This window comes from Urocitellus parryii, chromosome 7, assembly GCF_045843805.1.
Source record: "Urocitellus parryii isolate mUroPar1 chromosome 7, mUroPar1.hap1, whole genome shotgun sequence".
Taxonomy (NCBI): Eukaryota; Metazoa; Chordata; class Mammalia; order Rodentia; family Sciuridae; genus Urocitellus; species Urocitellus parryii.
The window spans coordinates 152,811,356-152,824,716 of NC_135537.1; the positions used below are offsets into that span (position 1 = coordinate 152,811,356).

The 13,361-nt window shown below is 45.4% G+C and overlaps 1 protein-coding gene across 1 annotated transcript in view; it reads right to left on the bottom strand.

Moving 5' to 3' along the window:
* Akap1 (A-kinase anchoring protein 1) overlaps nt 1-4,342 on the bottom strand; it is a 30,411-nt gene extending 26,069 nt beyond the window's left edge. The window contains exon 1 of the mRNA XM_026407309.2: nt 4,242-4,342. The gene's annotated coding sequence lies outside the window, so the exon portion shown is untranslated. The remainder of the gene's footprint in view (nt 1-4,241) is intronic.
* Between the last annotated feature and the right edge of the window lie 9,019 nt (nt 4,343-13,361).

A 13,361-nucleotide genomic window follows, 5' to 3' on the forward strand; every position in this document is an offset into this window, starting at 1 on the left:
TATGGAAGCCTAAACCCAAACACATAATGATTTAGAGATTTATAAGTTGAAGCAATTTGTTTTGTTGTTTTAATTTTGCAGTACTGACAACTGAATCCAGAATACTCTACTGCTAAGTTACATGTCCAGTCATTTACTTTTTGAGACAAGGTTCAAGACTGGCCTGGAACTTGCAATTCTCCTGCCTCAATCTTCCCAGTTGCTGGGATTATAGTGTGTACTACCATGCCAGGCTAGCAATTAAGCTTTTAAAATTGTTTTTAAAAAGAACATACTAGACCAGTGCTGTCAGAAAGAACCATGATGTTGAAAACATTCTTGACCCCAGCGGTCCAGGACAGCAGCCCTCAGGCACCCTATTCAACTCCAAGGTTCCTAGGGGCATAACCTAAATACCATTAATGTTCACCAATCCTCCTTTACCAGGTGAGGAAACTGACACCCCAGAGGGCCAAGAGGTCTGTCTAGACTCACAGCCAGGGTTCAGCACTCAGAACTACACTAAGCCCAAGGTTCTTGCCACTAAGCTCAGAGGTAAGAAAAGCCTCACTGGCTCCAAGCTCTGCATACCTTAACTTCCAGAACTCACCTGGGTGCCCTTCTTTGTTCCCAAGTACAAATGGGCCTTAGTGACACATGGCTAGATGAACATGACCAGCCAGTATTACAGGACCGGGAACAGAATGTTTACTACCTACACCTGTAAACTTAACAAACCAAGCTGCAGACATGTCCAGATTGCAAAGACCTGGACAGAATAACTCTGCTAGCATTTAGGAAGAGGAAAAGAAAGTTAAGGAAAAGAACACCTTGAAAGCTACTTATTACTGGAAAGCCAGCCCTCAAATGCTGATGATGATGTGCATAACTTTACTACAAAAATCTGCTTAGAAAGCAGCAGAGAGATTAGAAGGAAAAAGGAAAAAAAAAAAAAAACAAGGAATTAAGAATATTCTTTGGTTCTTTTCACAAAAGCCCTCCAGAGGACCTAGTTCAAACCCACACTTGTTTCTCTACCCCTCACTGAAACAATCTGGAATGGCCTCCGGTTTCAGTGATGCTCAGAGGTATGAGGATTAAAAGGAAGGTGAAGGAAGAGGCAGCTCCTAAATCTCAGTTTCCACATCCCCAAGAGCTACTTCTCCAGCCAGACTCTGTCTGCTCCAAACATGTTCAGTGACAGTACTTTCCATTGCCCAAGTTTAAAATTAGGTATCAGGTTCACTCAGTGGAGCACCACACATGCACATGGGTACTTGATGTTAAATGTGCAAGTGAAACCTGGGTGAAATAGATACACCAAGAAGGGAGAGAGGAGAAACAGAGCTTGCCCTAGGAAGCAAGGTTTAGGATTAATAGGTGTCCCACTATGGAGATGAACAATTCCAAAGAGTATATGATTTCAGTGGACCAAGAGGCCCAGAGAACTCAGCACCTCCCCCAAAGTACAGGAAATTTCCTCAGAATAACAAACCAAAGGCATTAACCCTCAGCTGACACAACTGTCTGGCTTCTCCATAACGGGAAGAGACCAAGCAAGAGACCAAGCGGCAGAGAGGTCAGTCATCCTAAACACACCAGGAAGAAGTAGCGGGGAACCAGCTCTCGGGGCACTCTGGCTGCCACTCTTCAAAGCCCTAAAATGCCCACCCAATCATGACATGTTGAACTAGGAGGCTAGCCAGCAAACTGGGGAAACCAATTTGTCTCCCTCAGCACTTTAACCAAATTTCTAGGTCAGAGGCTAGGAGGAAAGGGGTGATTTTAATAAAATTCAAATCAAGTGATTCAAGTGAAATTTAACTCAGTCTCGGATTCCTAGGAATGAGAGAACAATGTTTAAGCACCTATCATGTACCAGGCACAGTCCAAAGTCTCACAAATATGAAATCCATCTCTCTTTAGAATGGGAAAAGGAACACTGTGAGGGTTAGAACTAACTTCCCTCACAAACTATGGCTATGACCAATCTAGGTCCAAAGCCCAAGAATAATCTGGGTTACCAGGCAGCAGGACAAACTGCCCTAAAATATTGATGCTCAGCAACCTTACACTGGAGATATATCAACTTCAGCACCTGAGCAGGCTACTTAAAAGAGATACTTAACCTCCACTGTCACCCTGCACTGGCCAAGTGAATGTAAATGCATTTCCCAGAAACAGCTGGAAGACAGGAGAGACACCCCTGCAGGGGACTCCACCCACACACAAATCCACTAGACCTGTCTCACTCAAAGGCTTGCATCAGTTACCCACCTTGGTTCAGTTTTCTGCACAGAACACGAATGATAATGGAGCCTATTTAAGCCAGAAACCACCAAGGCTTTAGTGATTTTGAATACTTGAAGGATACAGACCTCTAACGTATGTTCATTTTTCACAAGGCTACACACATTATCCATGACACATAAAACTAGAAGTGAAACAAGACTCAACACAAGTAAAAAATCTCCCCCAAAATAACTTCACTTGTTCCCAGTGCTCAAAAAAATCTTCAATAATCAGCAGGTGAACTCTTGAATGTCAAGAACAGAGGAATCAAATGATCAAATCATGATGCCTTTTTCATTTCAAAGATGTTCTATACCTTTAAGAACAGAGTGGCTGAGTGCTAAGAGTTCAAGCTTTGCTTTCCACATAAAGGGTTAACAGGGGGTACTAATTTGGGAAGGGCTTAGCGGTTACATGAACATGTAAGGTTATTAGTTACCAGAACTAATAGCTTTTCGTGAACAGTGTTCCTAATCAGCAATTGAGACATGGAAAAGGTGGAGGGGAGATAGGAAGCAAACCATCTAACAGAGGTGGCTGCACCAGGTCCAGCGGCCCAGATTTCACTGCAAAAGATAATTTAAATTTTGAGTAGCCTGCACTTCAGTAGGGGAAATACAGGCAGTTTAACCTCACTAATTGCCCTGCACACACACCTTACCCTACCCAGCTTGAGAGGCTTCCACTCACACCTGGAGCGAAGTCCACCGGGTTTGTGTTAACCATAGCCCAGGGGCAGGAAGGCGCCTGCTGCATCTCCTCGGGAGAGGAGGGGCAAGTCCCTCAATGCTCAGGGCTTCCCACGGGACCAGGGTCCCGTCTGTACAGTACACCACCACCCGCACTCTTCCTCTCTTATACCTCCTCCCTACTTCCTAGCAAGGGAAATGGTTAAGAACTATAAACTACGGCACAAAATAGTTGAACACTTAGAAATCCCATCCCTGAGGTGTCCAGCCCCATGGTCTAAGCATGTCATACCCCAGTGCATGTGTGGACCTTGCAGATCTCGAACCTGAGTTAGGGGGGAGCACGTGACTCTTGGCGTCCCAGAGGAGTGAAGTCAGCGAGCATACTGGGCTGGACGGCCTCCACCTCTCTGGACGGCTTAAGGGGGTTGCAAATGCTGACTCTCCTCGAGACATCCAAGCCCTTGTCCTCGGGATCCTAACTCGGTTCTAAGCGTCCCTCCGCTCCAAACACGGTTCCGGGCACAGCAGTCGCCCAACCCATTCTCCCAGCTCGGTCCACGGAGCCCTCTTCACTGGTTCACAATGCTAAACTCCAGGGGTTGGGCAACCTGCTGGGGTTTACCACCGCCATCGAGCCAAAGAGGCCGAGAAGTTGGGTTAGGCTCCGGAAGTGAACAATTTAACTCCTATCCCCCCCCCCCCCGCAGGAGAACGGCTCCCTGCGGGATTTGGAGGACCTCCTCGCCCTTCTGAGCACCTGGCCCTGCCCACAGTCCGCCCCGCCGCCGCCTCTCGGGGCTCAAACTGGGTACACACGACCTTTGAAAAGTAAACGCGAGTGGGGCTGGGCGACCTTGGGTGGGACGCTCAGGCGGTGAGCGCGCTCCGGCAAAGTTAAGGCGCAGAAAGGGCGCCCCGGGTGTCGCGTCCCCGCCCCCGCCCCGAGGGCGGTGACGCGCGTGGGGGGAACCTCAAGGCTCAGAGCGCCGCCCCCATCCACGCACACGCGACCTGTCAGTAGGAGCCCTCGGGCAGACAACCCCGCGGGGGAGGACCATTGGGCGCGCTGGCTACGGAGGCAAGACGGGCCTGCTTGACAGCAGACTAGCGTGAGCCCTCTGCACACGCTCGGGGTCCGGATCCTCTGCCTCCCACTACCTGGAGCGCGCGTCGCGCCCTGCACCTGCACCCCAGGCACCCCAACAACACGACGGCGCCCTCCTAGGGCCCAGGCAGGGGATGAGCGGGCCAGGCGACCCCCCAGTGCCCCTAACTTACCAGCTTCTCTGCGACCGTCGGGGTGTGGAGCCCTGGCGCCGCCGCCACCCCCCCAGCCCCCGCCTGGCCCCACGGCCCAGCCCCGCAGCTCTGTGCTCGGGCTGCTCCCCCACGTGCTCGCCCAGGCCAGTGGAACACAGAGACATTAAATACTGAGGACGCGCAGCGACGTGCCCGCGGCGCGACGCAAAGCCCCGCCCCTCGCCCTCGTGCCCCCGCGCCCCCGCTTCACCCGCTCACCTGCGCGTGCGCGCGCCGGCCGCTCCCGCTGGTACCTCGCGCGCCTCTCCCAGCTGCGCCAGAGGGGGCGCGGTCTGGAGTGCTCAGCCAACATCCCGCTGCCGCCGGGAGCCAGCCTTCCCAGTGCTCTCGCGAGAGGAGCTGTAATCTCGATGGGCCGGGAGAGCGGCCTGGCTGGAATGTCGAGATCCCGGAAAACTCTGGATTCTCGGCCCACGATCCCCGCGCCTGTTTCCCCGGTTTGGCCTTGGGAGATTACAAGGGGTCAGTTTGGCTGTCTTCTCCCTGGGGACCGAGAGTCCTGTGGAAGAGGCGGAGAGGCTAGTGATGGACAGCACCCCCACACACACCCACTTGCATCGGGGCTTTAGCTTCCCGGTAACTAATGTAACGTTGTAATGCATAATTCGGTGGTCATTAATAATTGCTCAGTAAGTGTGCACTGGTGGTACCCGGTGCCACGCGAGTGCAACTTTTTGGCCCATTTTCGCAACTTGGTGATATCGAAGTGAAATACTTTCCTCCAAATGGGTTCGGTTTTTGGAATGATTCCGGCGAAGTGACGGTCACCGTGAGTCATTCCCTCCTCCAGGAACTTAGAAAAAGAAATTCCCTCCAGACAATTGGCAGGGTGGGGTTTGCGGCTGGCCAGCCCTGCTCCGATCCTTAAGACGTAGGGACTTTGAGCATTTGTTGAGACAAAATAAAAGATCTTGCTAAGAACGTTACCATTGCTTGGAGAAATAATCTTTATTAGCGATCAAGTGCAAATTCAAATGACAATGAGATAAGTTTGCCTGTTGAGTTTAAATTCATGCATATGTGAATCCCAAGTGCATGGTGGGATGGGTGCCTTGAGGGAAACAAGAGGAAGCTGACAAAAAGAGAAATAACAAGGCTTCTTTTAGTTCCTGCAGTAAGGAAAGGCCCAAGGTGAAATTCAAACACATCTACTGGGAGAGAAGCTGCCCTCCTTGGAGACTGAATCTGTGCATAAGGGGTGGAGGAATACTGTGCAGAGGCATAACAAGGAAAAGCAAGAAACAGTTTCTGGTGAACTGGAAGATAAAGGGGGGGGGGAGGAAGCGATAGGACAAAGGTCAAGGTTGAGGGAGGGGTTGTTTCTTGGTTGTGGGTTTGTTTCTTGGGGGTGTTACTGTTTTTCAGGGGTGGGGGCGATTAGACCGTCTTATAACCCACAGTCAAGCTTGGATTTTATTCTACTCAGCCCCAAAGGCAGTCATAATTTCACCTCTGGGCCTTTGCTCTTCAATCTCTTCCACCTGAAATCTTAAGGGAACTGCAGAGGTTATCCCATCGTCTCTTACTCAAGGAACTGGGGGTGTGGTTTAGTGGCAAAGGTTTTGCCTGGCATTCCTGAAATCATGGGTTCAATCTTCAACACACCACAAAAAATCATAAATCATCTCTTTCTCAAGTATCACCTCTATAAAAAATAAAATTGTCAACAATAAACACACAATTCCTCTTCCCTTGCCCCTTCCTTCTTTTTTTTTTTTTTTTAAATAGGCTTTACCACCATCTACTATCTACATTTACTTACGAGGCAGGGATTATTTAGGTCCTGGCACCTAGGGGCTGCTCAGTAAAAAATGTTTAGTGAATGAATAGGAAGCTACTAACGAAGGTTGAGAGTGACACAATATTAGTTCTGTTTTAAAGAGCAAGCTGTATCTGCTATAAGAAGAATGGATGAGAGAGAGGCCAGGATAGAAACAGAGAGCAGGCAGGAGGTTAGAGCAAGTGGGTCAGGTGGGCAATGAGGCTGGCCTGAACTAAGAGCCTAGGGCTAAGTGGCCCTGGGGATGAAGAGTCTGTTTTATTCTCAAGATATATTTTAAGAGTAGAGTAATAAGATCACTGGTGTTGCAGTTAAGGAGAGGGGAACAATGAGTGAGGATTCCTCTGGCTCGAGTTACTATATGAACTGAGAAGGGAGAAGATGGGAGCAGAGAAACATTTGTTTCATTTTGGATCTACTTAGTTTATGCTGTTTTTATGACATTCAAGTGCAAATTGCAGTTAAGTTGGATATGCAAGGCTGTAGCTCAGAGGAATAGTCTGAATGGGAAATACAAATATGTATCAAAAATCATGTAAAAAGGGGTATTTTAAAGATAGGTAATGCTTAGTGGTAGTGGAGGTAGGAAAGGGAAGAAACTGAGAAAAGGATATTCAAGGAATTAAGCCCTGGGAACACTGGCAGAAAAGAACAGGCAGAGGGAGGAAGTTAAAAAAGGGAGACAATGTTATGAATATGGTTATGAGAAAAACAGGTTGAATGAGATCAATATGTCAATCAAAGCCAATGTATGAGGACATGGGCAAGGCCTGCCAAGAAAAAGGATGAGGGAAGAAAGGAGTGGGTTAACTGGATTCAGAGGGAAAGTGCAAGCTACAAGTCAAAGCAGAAACAAGACCAAGATAGTGGCCACAAGGTCAAGGCAGTGTAGAGGGCAGAAAGAAGGTCTTACTATAAAATTAGAGGAAAGAAAATGAAGGTGACAATGTAAGGTGATCCTAAGAACTTGACCAAGAGGAAAAGATTGCGTGGTTAGCTTTCAACTTTAACTTCAGCTCAAGATAGGCAAGGTCTGTTTAAGGCAAGATATTTTTTTTGTTGGGGTAAGTGCTGGGGATGGAACCCAGGGTTTCTTGCATGCCAGGCAAGTACTCTATCACTGAGCCCCAAGGCAGGAATTTTAGGATGCATAAAACAGCTTCAAGGAGGTCTATGAACCCTCCTGAAGTTGTTCACATGGTATTTTAAGTATCATATGACATTTTTCTGCAGAGATTACTATGGATAGCTTCTCTCAGATTCTCTGATTCTGACCTTAAAAAAAGAAGAAACCCGTGAAGAGAACAAAACACTTTATCCAAAAAGGGAATGTGCTGATCAGAGGGAGGAGGTTTTAAAAAAAAAAAATGGAAGCATTAAAGGAGATATTGAAAGAGGAGGAGGAAGAAGAGACAGAGCCCAAGGGGCCTGTGTGCCTCTCTGATATGTCAGAATGGTCAATTAAGAACCTAATGCTATTATTCATTTAATGCTGTGTCTTGAGCCTTTCAGTCTGACTCTACACCCACCAAGCAGCCTTCTGATGATTCTGAGAGAGGCCGTGATTGGAACTACAAAGGCACTAGTACACCGGTGACTTTTTTGTCATTGTAAATTATATAAAGTGTCCTTTCATTTTCTACATCTGGTACATCTTGCAAATGTTTTTAGTGTGAGTCAGCTTGCAGTTCTGGGACTAGAACATGGGAAATTCTCTGAACCTGTTGTAAAGCTGAATGAGAGTTTGATGCAGGACCATGGGGAAAATTCTCCAAGGTGGACATCCCCTTGTAAGGCTGTTTACATAGTCAGCAGTTTATTTTTTTTTCTTTTCTAAACAGTCCTTCCAACTTCAGGATTGTGCATTTGAGAAATGTCCTACTTTTTCTATTGGAAAAATCTATGAAGAAACTTTTGAAATGCTAGTAAACTATCTCCTATCTGGCTATACACTAAAGGAGTCCCTCCCACTCACACCCCTCCACTGCACTCCTAATTTCCTTATTAAAATGAAGAAGCGGGGCTGGGGACGTGGCTCAAGCGGTAGCGCGCTAGCCTGGCATGCGTGCGGCCCGGGTTCGATCCTCAGCACCACATACCAACAAAGATGTTGTGTCCGCCGAGAACTAAAAAATAAATATTAAAAATTCTCTCTCTCTCTCTCCTCTCTCACTCTCTCTTAAATAAATAAATAAATAAATAAATAAATAAATAAAATGAAGAAGCAGTTGGCATAGTGAAACACTCCTGTTAATCTCAGGAGGAGGATCACAAGTTCGAGGCCAGCCTCAGCAATATAGTGAGTCTTTGTCTCGAAATAAAAAATTAAAAGAACTGGGGATGAACTTCAGTGGTAGAGCCCATCCTGGGTTCAATTCCCAGTACCGGGTGCGGGTGGGGTAAGGATACATTTGGTGAGGCCTGAGGTCCATGTGTGTGTGCAGGGGAGAATAAATGAACTGCTACTAGGAAAGTTAATGGGAAGAGTTGGGGGTGGGAGGTCGATAACAACATTAATGTCACTTAAGTAACTAATATTCAATGAGCACTTAATGCCCAGCACTATGCAAAGTACTTACCTTAATCCTCTACCAACCTCAAAAAGGTCTTACTATAATGTATTCCTGTCTCATAATCCTTAGTCACACAGCAACAAAGACAAGATTTTAACCAGAGCAAACAAACTCAGAACCCATGGATTAACCAGATCACTTTACTGTGGCTTAAGGCAGACTGAGAGATTCAGGAAGTTGGTTTTTTTTTTTAAATTTCATTTTATTTGGGGAGTGGGGTACCAGGGATTAAACCCAGGGGCACTTAACCACTGAGCAACATCCCCAGCCCATTTTTTTGTTTGTTTGTTTTTGAGACAGGATCTTGCTAAGTTTCTGAGGCTGGCTTTGAATTTGTGATCCTCCTGCTTCATCCTCTTTAGCTGCTGGGATTATAGGTATGCACTACTACACCCAGCTAGGAAGTAGTTTTCTATACAGAAATATGTCTGCTATGGGGAAAATGGTGTTCCCTAAAACAGATATGTTGAAGTCCTAACCCTTGTTCCCTCAGAATGTGTCCTTATGTAAATGCAGGGCGGTCACAGATGTTGAGGCATGGTGGAGTAGACTGGACCTCTACTTCAATATAACTAAGGTCCTTATAAGAAGAGACCCCACTCTAATACAGCCACCATGACTGAAGGAAGGCAGAGAGACACAGAGAGAACCTCAGGTGAAGAAAGAATTGGACTGAGGTCTCTACAAGCCAAGGAACCTCAAGACTGTCAGCAAACCATCTGGAGTTAAGAAGAGGCAAGGGAGCCTTCCCCTACAGGTTGCTGGGAGCATGGCCCTGCAGACGCCTTGATTTTGGACATCTTTTCTCCAGAACTGTGAGACAATAATTAAGTTGGTTGTTGTAAACCACCTATTTCTAGCACCAAACTTTGTTATAGAGGCACCTGGAAATGAATATAGTGCCCTTGTTTCTTGAACCATGGACACCATTTAGTTAAAGGGAATGTGCTATCAGTGGGTGGGGACAGTTGTCTGCTTTCCCTTTGAATTCACAGATCAGGGGCCCCACCCAAGTGGCTTTGATGAAGAGACCTCAGATAACTCCTACATAGGCTCTGGCACCATCACCACCACATACTTTTTGGGCATTTGTCAACTATATATTTGTGATCTTAATTCTAGCTCTGTTCCATGGCTGGCTGGCAGGGGTATGGTTGGCTATTTCCCAGGGCCCCTCTACTCTTCCCAGCTTCTTCCAATGGCAGTTCAGCTTGGAACTGGAGCATACGAAACTTTGTAAACTTCTTCATGCCAGGCAAAGTCCACTCAAAGCCAATCCAGGACCTTCAGTGACAGCAAAGCTCATCCAAGTAGAGAAGCAATTAAATGTGGGAGATTGTTACCTATTGTATTTGATTCTGTGGGAGATATCTTCTTCTGGTCCAATAGTTGGGATCCTCCCAAGGCCACCTGAGCATGCTGGATGCCTGTGTATGAATGTGGGGAACGTGTGAATCTATAAGAAATCTGCAATGAGCCTTCTCTAGGTGAAGTTTGTAATCTCTGTACTGTGTTTACTTTGGTAGTTTGAACACCTTTCTGTACACAGCAATCCAGAAATCTCAGATAATGTCAAGGAAATAGGAACTTCCTTGGAGATGAGACATTTAACCCACTCCCAGGAGCGATGGGCAGAGTACATTGCAAAATGGAAGCTCTAACCCTGCACCTAAATTCTCCGTTGTCTCCAACTTCCACATACCCATTGCCATCTCTCTGGAACCATTTATGGCTCATTTTAAAAGTGGCTAAGTTTCTTAGTAACCTCTGTCTCCTGTTTGATCAGCTAACAGGTCTCTACAACAGACTTGTCAGTTTCCCACTCAGGATGGCCACTAGCCCCTTATGCAAATTAGACAGCAGATACCCCATTTCCCAAACATGCACAGCCCTGTGGCAGGTGGAGTGTGGTAGGACAGTCTAGATAGCAGCCCCTGCTTGCCCTTGGGTTAGATGCCCATGTGTCCAATCCTCTGTATTCCTGCACTGGGACTGAATCCTAACAGGAAATAGTACTATCTACTGCCAACCAACCAGACCTCTTGAAGGTTTTGTTTGTTTATACTGAGGATGCTTTACCACCGAGGTGCTTTACCATTGAATTATATTCCCAGGACTTTTTATTTGTATTTTCTTTTTAATTTTGAAACAAGGTCTTGGTAAGTTGCTGAGGCTTGCCTCAAACTTGTGATCCTCTTACCTCAGCCTCCCAAGTTGCTGGGATTACAGGTGTGCACCACCACACCCAGGTGAGACCTCTTAAGGTTTTGTGCACCATGTTGCAACAGCTTCATTAATTGCTGCCAAAGACTTACAAAACACTGAAACTAATATCAAAACTAAAACATGTTTAAGAGAGTGGAATCTAGAAGTGAAAATCAGTACCACTTTGCATGGCAATTTGGCAAAATCTAGTAGAATAAAAGATTATATATATATATGCTATAACGGGGTAAGTGCTTCCCTGGGTGGAAACCCTTGCAGATCTATACAAATGTCCATTGAAATATTGTAATAACAATATATTGTGGGGCTGGGGATGTGGCTCAAGCGGTAGTGCGCTCGCCTGGCATGCGTGCGGCCCGGGTTCGATCCTCAGCACCACATACCAACAAAGATGTTATGTCTGCCGAAAACTAAGAAATAAATATTGAAAATTCTCTCTCTCTCTCTCTCTCTCTCTCTCTCTCTCTCTCTCTCTCTCTCTTAAAAAAAAAACAATATATTGTGATAAATAAGTAAATACATATATATTTCCATCAGCAAAAAAATGATTAATTATGGCATGCTTCTTTAATGAAATACTAAATAGCATTTAAAAAGCTACAAGTTTATAACATGGATGAATCTCAAAAACCATATTTATTGAGTGAGAAAAAGATGTTTCTGGTACAGAAAGGTGCAAACATTATGATTCCTTTTGTGTAAAGTTTTAAAGAATCCATGATACATTACTTATGAATATATGCATATGTTGAAAAACATAAAAACAAGCACAGACTTGGGCAAGTAGTTGTCTTAGGATCTTGGGATCGAGGATAAGGAAGAAAGGGAAGGACATACAGTCAACCCTCCATATCTTTAGGATCTGTATCCATGGCGTCAACCAAACAAGGATAGAAAACATTTTTTGAAGAGTGTGTCTATAACCAAACATGTTTGGACTTTTCCCTGGTCATTGTTTCCTAAACAATACAGTGTAACAATTATTTACACAGTATTTACACAGAATTCATTATTATAAACAATTTACAGATCATTAAAAGTGTGATGGAAGATGTAAGTTCTATGTAAATACTACATCGTTTTATATAAGAGAGTTGCGCATCCATAGATCTTGATATCTATGGGGGTCTTGGAATGAACCCCCTGAAGATCTTGAGGGCTGACCCCCCTCATTTCATGTGTTTTAGTTTGCTTTTTCCACTGCTGTGACTAAAGGATCTGACCAGAACAATTTTAAAGGAGGAAAAGTTGATTAGAGGGCTCACAGTTTCAGATGTTTTAGTCCATAGAAGGTTGGCTCCATTTAGAATGAGGCTGAACATCATGGCAGGAGAGGGTGGCAGAGAGAAGCAGCTCACATCATGGTGACCAGGAGGCAGAGAGAGAAATTTCACTCACCAGATAATACCCAAAGCCACGCCCCAATTCCCACCTCCTTCAGCCACACCCTGCCATTTCAGTTACCACTCAGTTACTCCCTATCAGGGGATTAAATCACTGACTGGGTCAAGACTCTTACAACACAATTGTTTCTCTGAACATTCTTACATGGTCTCACACGTGAGCTTTTGGGGGACACCTCCCATCCAAACCATAACACCATGCTATTGGAAAAGTATGAAGGGGACTTTAACTGAATCTTCTTAGTATTTTATTTCCTTAAAAGCATGATAAATATTTGAAGCAAATAAAGTTAAGGCTTCAGGGAAATAGACATATGTTTCTGTAGTCTCTACAGTCAAGTTGTATGATTGAAATGTTTCATGAAAAAATTTTCTCTTTGCAAAGTGAGATCCCTGGCATAAGGTGGCCCACATTTAAATCTGTGCAGCTCCACAGGAGTGTAACCTCAAACAAGCCCTATAACCTCAGCCTACTTCATGGGGTTGTTGTGAAGATTAAGTGAGATAATACATGTAAATAGTTGGCACAGTGCAAAGCACAATATATAAAACCATTATTCTTTTCCAAGGGCTCTTATCAATTAGTCAAGAGGGAGTCAAAATTAATTTAACAAATAAGCATTAAAGAACTATTTTATGCCAGGCCTTGGCTGAGAGACTGTGGTTACCAAAGTGAATTGTGGCCAGTCTGGTAGGGAAGGCCAGTGTGTGTGTAAGTTAAGGTCACATGCAGTGGGGTCAGAGTTGTGATAGAGGTGAGTGCTAGGTGGCATGACAGGTGGCCAATGTCAGTGAGTTTCACTCAGCCGAGTGAGGGTTAGGAAGACTGAACATTTTGCTGTTACTCTTTATTTAAATTTGACATTCACCAAAATAAGCCCTATTGCTTCTGTTGTCTTTATTGTAAAATAAACCACATCAACACTTAATGTGTTTTAAAACAACAACAGGGACAGTTTGTTTCTGCTCCACATGTCAACTGGGTGATTCTACTGGGGATGGATATCTAAGATGATGACTCTCCCTATCTAGTGTCCCAGCTGTACCATGGGGGGGTCGGGGTGGGGGGAAGGCTGGGCTGGCCAGGAATTTCCTT